This window comes from Mya arenaria, chromosome 4, assembly GCF_026914265.1.
Source record: "Mya arenaria isolate MELC-2E11 chromosome 4, ASM2691426v1".
Taxonomy (NCBI): domain Eukaryota; kingdom Metazoa; phylum Mollusca; class Bivalvia; order Myida; family Myidae; genus Mya; species Mya arenaria.
Genome location: NC_069125.1, coordinates 10,469,441 through 10,476,857, shown reverse-complemented (window position 1 = coordinate 10,476,857; position 7,417 = coordinate 10,469,441). Strand labels below are relative to the sequence as shown.

Below are 7,417 nucleotides of genomic sequence, written 5' to 3'. Positions count from 1 at the left end.
ATCCGAAGCATTTAACATTTCTGCAAATGTCAAATGTGAAGCCATCGTACGTTATCGCTAACGTAGCTGGTCTGGATTTTCAAAGAAAAAATGATTTCCTAATTGGATAAATTTTTTTAGAGAAAATAGATTTCGTGAAACATGTGCCGAAAGAGACAAACATAATACGTGAAATCAAACTGCTGGCATTTAAGAAATAAACGTTGTTTCTCGAAATTTGTTTGGTCTTCGTGACGCATGCATTAAAGTCATTGCGGAAACAATTTTATTCCAGAGAGGTTTCGATTCGGAAACTTAGTTCAAATGAGTTCGATGGAGGATTGCTAAGTACCTGTACAGGGAAATGCAAACGAATAACGCTATTCCAACTTCAAAAGGTAATTGCCGATATTTGCTTTTGGATCAACACAACACTCATTAAATTAACTTCGGTGTTTACCGTAAACATAACTGTTTTAGATTAATTATTCTTAGTAACTAATTGCAAGCTTAACGTAAACATATATTATAAATTTATTGAGAAATATGAAATTAGATTTTTTAAGAAATAGAATGCACCTACTGGATTAGATAATTCAAGAGTGGTCTTTGTCACACAAGCTACTGATTGACTTTGTCATCTAGATGCTATTATGCGAAAAATCATCGCTTGTGTCGAATACACTTACGCTCTCTCTAAAGTCAGATACTGGGTTTGCCTCTAGACTAGTTATCAGACAATATAGTGTATTCACCAAAAGAAACCATTATCCTATTTTGAGTAAGCTTCACCTAACAGCCACCGTTAGTTTATTGTGTTGTGCTTTATCTTCTTTTTAACACACACAGCGTGTTCTTTGTACATTACTTTGGAGGATTGTGTCTTTATAGTATAATGTGAGACACAATGTTTGGGATTATGGTTTAAGGCAATAATTTATCATTTACCAGGTTAAATGGGACTAACAATCGTCTCGTTCATTTGGTAAATGCATGCATAAAACGTTTAACCAGCTTAGTGTTTGATATTATATACAGTCTACTGACCATAGCTTCATCCGCATGAATAAAGTAAATAACGGCTGACTGCTAATCTACTGAAAACAAATGTACGGCAGATTTGATTGTTTACGGTCATTGCTTTGATACAATATCACTTTCACACTAAAAATTGTTGGGATTATCGCCTTGGACGGTTCAGCGAAACAGTAGTTCACTCCGAGTTCAAACATAGAAGAGCCCGAGAAAGATGGAAGTGTTTTACCTTTTTATCCGAAACTGATACCAACATGGACTTTGCAGATCTGAAGTTGCCAGCAATGTTATAGTTGATTGCATATCCGTCCGTGTCATGTAAACCTCTACTTCGTCAGTATATTGTAGGAAAATATCAGATGATATGATTGTTCTTGAGATATTCGTTTTTGTTATATATTTCATGTTAATCATCGTAAATTCTGAAATCAAAAGAGACATGAACAAATAGTTTAACTACGAATTTTGATTAGATGAGTTTCATCATTTATCAAGCTAGACAAATTGCTAATTCAACTAATTTTGTGATTGAAATGTTCTCATTAAATTCTAATTTAAGAACTTAATAAAAAGAGAAACTCGTTGGACTCATTTATCAATTTCAATATTTTATGAATGCTCTGTTGTCTTACAAACTGCATTGTTAAAATCACATCAATCTTTTCAAGAATCCACGAATGGAATATGACAAGTGTCCGCCCATTATAACAAAGCGTAATCAACTATTTAAAATATACATATAATAACCTTTCCTCCCATTGAAAACATTCGTATGAACATTCATTTATAAATTATTTCATAAGTATTTTCAATAATTCATTCCCAACCGGCTGTCGAGAAAATCATGTTTGGGCGTTGAGTTGTACGTCCTATTTAATTATTCTTGATTTTATTTTTCTTTACTTTCCATTCATATACTCGAGTATGTAATTAAGATCTTTGTGGAAGGCAAAGCGATTAGGCATCTAACAATGCTGAAAACAGTGAAGTCAGTAAATATACTATACAAATATACTACAGTAATTGTTACTTACTTTATCATCATCATCATCATCATCATCATCATCATCATCATCATGAGCATCAACAACATCATATGTGTAGACATTCATCCAAATAAAGAGTGTAGCTATTAACCGCAAAACAAAAATGTTACATAAAAGAAAGTTAACCATGATTATCAACATATCAATATTGAATAAAAGTATTGTTTGTAAAACCAATGCTTATTGAAAGGACTGTGGGTCGGGGTACCCCTGTTTAGGAAAGTGCTACATCACATTTGACAAACTTTGATGAATAAACAAGCAGTATCTGAATAAGCTTTAAATGGAATATGATATGGTAAAATTCACACAAAACGCCCTTTCAACTTATGAATTAATGTACGTACCCAAGAACCAGATGCAGAAATGAATGATACAATCAGGTGTAATGTTATTATCGCCTACAGGTACGCATACTTTTATCCACATATCATCATCATGTGCATTTTAAAGTTTCAATTGATCAATTGCAAAACTTGTTCATATCTTTCAGGCATAAACTTGCCCAACCCTGAATAACAACGTCAATTCCATTTCAGGAATGGAGGCAGTTTTAATTGTACCAAGAAAGACTGAAATAAAATTACTCAGTTCTACAAATTTTAAATTACAATGTTCATTATCATTTTTGTTGGTGAAAAATTAAATTGTCCCTGAAATCTGACTTTTATCAAAATGTATTACAGTTGTTAGACTTTTGTCCCATAAAATGGTCATCTCTTCAGTTGCTTTGCGTAATAAACGTCGCTTTCATGTGTCAAAAGGTTGATAAACAAATTCGTAGTATACTTCACAAAAAGTTCTTTCCATTTTTTGGCAAACAATAAGTGATTTGCACACTCTATGTGGTTATGACAAGACCCTCTAAATACTTAAATATTTTATAATGTACATTTATGCTAAAAACTTGCATATTGTGTTATTTTTGTAACTTACTTTTCCTAAGCTATAATTCATAAATGCTCAATTCTGTTCAGTTCACTTATTAAACAAACGTTATATATTTACAATATACCCGGCACAAGTTCTTAAAAACATTGTAATCGTTTTCCTCTAATATAAATGTGATCATGCTTTTTTACATCATGTGTACTTTCTTGTTGTTCTTAATACTTATGAACTTTTAATTATAAAATTGATCACTTGTGATTTATTGTATAAATAAATTAATAAACGATATAAATAAAAGTTAATAATTGATTCCTTCAAAGTTAAACTCATGGTCTGGATCGGTGAAGGTGTTGGCCTAAACTGGAAATGTCTAATGTAACATATTTGATGGGGTTCGTAAAATTGCTACTTAAAAATGAAAGTATCCATAGTACATGAAGTGTGTGTAAATATGAACTAACTAGTGAGCATAAATTAGTTAATTAATCTCATTGAATATATATATTACATTTGGTTTCATTCATTGGTAATCGTTCTTTTGATTCAATTGGTTGACTAATGCACAAACATTAAACATTTAACGAAAGCCATTGTCATATTCCATTAAGTATGTGATAAACAGTCGCATGTTATCTTCTGAACAGGATTGAAACGAACACACATGGGAATACATCTAGCTGAGTTTTCTTTAATATTTAATCATGAGGGTGGCAATGCAAACAATTGGAATCATAATTACTTGAATAAGTGTTTCTGATATTATCGTCGACATTGTGATATTAACTGCAGCTAAATGGTTGTAAGAATGTCTAGGTGTAAAAACTAGCTCATATCGTTTGCCTAGTTTAGACATCATTTATATGCTTGAATTTCTGTAAAATTCTTCCGCGTACACATTTCTACACTGTTAAGTAAATATGTACTTCGCACGAGTAGTCTTGGGAGAGTCCGACACTGCCTAATCTAGTCAATGTTTATTATAAGTAGTTCTTTTTCTATTAAGAGTCTTGAATTTACATTGCATGTGTGTTTATTTTAAAGCTTTAATTCTTCGAATAGTTCTTTCTTAATTGTATATTGTGTTGTATTCTTTTTCAATTCACCTTGTTCCACAGTTTTTATGAAGAAAAAGAGAAATTGCAGGCCCCGCAGTAGGGAATTAAACCCGGATCGCTGTATTGCCGGCAAAAGACTTCCATTTATGTGTAAATTCAACATCAAACTACAATACAAGCATTTTCAAAACATAAATTTTTCCCTAGCTGGCCCCATCTATTATCGTCAAATCTGTATTTTTGTGAGAAATACTCATTGTTTAACAAGTAAGACAGCGGAGAGGACATTACTTTTTACTTCTAGCAACAATGTGCTTGACAATAAAACTTTAGGTTAAAATCTTCATAAATCTCATAATCAGCAATTTGCCTAATTTTCCTATCCTTTACTTCACTAATGCACCGCTAAATCGTTTTTTACTTACGTAACGTTTCACTAAAATAAGATCAGTGTAAAATATGCTACTAATAGAATGAATATAGATAATGTACATTTTTTTCTCTAGTAATATTTGAAGCTACAGCGACCATACCCATTGCACGAGAGACCTCAAAACGTCAAGCATCGGACAAATTACATCCGCCCTAACTCGCAGTAAGAAATTAAATTATGTTTCCTCCGTCCGGAAGTCATACACATTGACATAGAGTATCGTGCACGTCACACCAACAAGTCCCAAATGGAGCTTGATGGAAACAACGCATAATACAAGTCCGCGTTTCCTAGTCCTAGACACAGTACATTATTTAATAACATATCAATAAATTTTGGATAAAACTTCATACTCTGGTGAATTACGATAACTGAGTTTTTGATCAATTGAAAACAGTCAAATGCAAACATTTAAATCCAAATTAAACAATTAAGAATTAATAACCTAGACGAACAACAATTATTGTACAGCAATTCATTGGGAAGGATTAATTACAACTAGTGATCAATTGCAATATAATAATAAATTGCCAGACGTGTTTTGATCGTTACTTAAAAATAAGGAATATTGTGCACGTTGAATGGTTATGATTGTTGTTTTAATTCGTAAGCGAATATAAGGAGTGAGTTGGAAAGGTTCTTGTTTTGTAGTTAATATTGCAGATTGTTAGATTGCATCAATGTTTTTGTAGAAGCAAAAGAGATAACGTAAAGAAAACGGGTGGTTTACTTTACTTCAGATCGTATTTGAGATTTTTCATATATTCGCATGGAATATCAATTATATTTTCATTTATAAAGGCTAATATGCAGGCGTATTATGTTTCTTACAATATGTTACCGGAAGAGCAATACACCTTGATGTGAATTATTGTAGGGAATATTTAATGGCAATTAAACTCTATCATAAAAGTCATAATATCAGGCGGGGTAAAATATGCAAACCATCCATAGAAATCATAGCATTTTATTACTTCAAGAAATTACTTAAATAGTAGATCTTTTTTTTACATAATTAATAGTATGACCGTTATTTGTAAACTCTAATACAGTGTCTAAGTAATCCAGTGCTGGTTTATCCGCCCAACTTACATCACAAGGGTCGTCAATAAATCCACAATGTCCACCTTTACTAGTACACACAATCAGAAAATGTGGATAGTACTTGCAGAGATCATATGGAATGCTTATTTTGGAATAAAACGGATCATCTAAGCTATTGATAAATAATAAAGGAACTGATATCTCATCCACTCTCAAAGGATTTTGCGGTCCCAAAAGTCATCTACATTTGAAAAGTTATATAACTTTGAATACATAAGCTCATCAAAATGTCGAAATGACCAGCATTTGAGCAACTCATTAAAATCGATATACTTTGAAAGTGAATTTGAATGTTCACATAACGTAATTTTCAATGACAACAAATATAATATGTCATATATTCCTTGAACGCCTTTCGAAAACTTCCCGGAGTTGTCAAAGCACGCCGATATACACACTGCAGCACAAATGTTTGCCAATGAACCGAATTCTCCAAGATATGACAGTAAAAGAGAACAACCTGTTCCTAATCCAACCATTGTAACTAACGCTTTTGGGTATCGACTATGTATATATTTTACAACTTGGCGTAAATCGTGCGGATCCCCGTTGCTCAGTATCTTCGGAGTAGTTAACACTGAATTTCCGAATCCTCGTTGGTTAAACACAACAGGCCTATAACCTTTGTGAGCAGCTAAACTACACAGGTTTGAAACGTTGACCGCGGTAGCGGTTAATCCCGGAAGTATTATTAACACAGAACAACACTTTTTCTTATGGACAGAAACATGAAGAGCCCAGTCAAGCGCTACGACTCCTCGATCACGCATTTGTAGATATTCCCTTTCAAATTCAGTTGAGGTATGTGTGAGAATAAACGAAAGTATCGTTTGGATGTGCGCGTTTCGTAGATACCAAGGCGGATCGAAGTTACGGTTCATTAGTCTGCATCGCTTGAGAAGATGCGACGCCAATGCTGATTCTTTGAAATACAGTTTTGGAATGGTTGATGGTAGTGTCATAAAAGACTTGACGTAAATGAAAGCACTGACCACTAATGTGCCAAACACGGCTACGCAGAATGGTAGGGACGTCACAGTTGAGTACACAGCAAAAAACATAACTGTGGATCCAACTCTATCAAGTATGTTTGCTATTCAGGTCGTCTGATTCGTTTTTATTTGCACATTATAAGTTATTCATATTAATTATGATGAACGCCTTTCTTTTCTTCATATCGGTTTCTTTTACTGTTTGTTTTTGTAGAATTCAAATTAAATATTTATAGGAATTGATGCAATATCCTTTAAATGCCGGTGATTTTTCCCGTCACCATCGTCGTTTAATAACTTACTACGTATGTTTGTGTTCAATATTATCAAAATGTGAGTTAAAACAGTGTGTGTTTCTAAACGCAAAAAAACTAAAGTTCAGCAAAACCTTAAACCAAGTGTATTCACATGACAAACACAATAATTGATTCAGGCATCACAATAATCCACTTTGAGAATTTCTGCAAAGTCAATTAATCACGGAAGTAATCCAGTTTAAACGTTTTCAGGTTGGAAAACGAAATTCATTTATCCAATATAAACATCTTCTGCACGTGTTCTCATCGTAAACAATTGTTTGTTACGAAAAGATAAAAATAATTAGTCTATTAACATATTATATCCGTCTTTCCCCTAAAAAGAAAAATACTCAGTGTTCTATAGTTAAGTGATTTTTCCACTGTTTTCGTGTACTCCAAATACACAAATTCTATAAATGTTTTTGTCTTCTCCAATACTTTCACAAATGTCAGTTTAACATTAATATGTTTTCGATTCTCTTGATGACTTTTCAGATCAATGGAGCATCCGACATACTATGAAAGCTTACTTTGTTATACGTTGTTGAGCTAAATGAAACATTTTATGATCACATTTGATCAC

The 7,417-nt window shown here is 32.8% G+C and overlaps 1 pseudogene; it reads right to left on the bottom strand.

The window, feature by feature from the left end:
* Window positions 1–5,426: 5,426 nt before the first annotated feature.
* LOC128230145 (protein ABHD15-like) lies at window positions 5,427–6,836 on the bottom strand (annotated as a pseudogene).
* Between the last annotated feature and the right edge of the window lie 581 nt (window positions 6,837–7,417).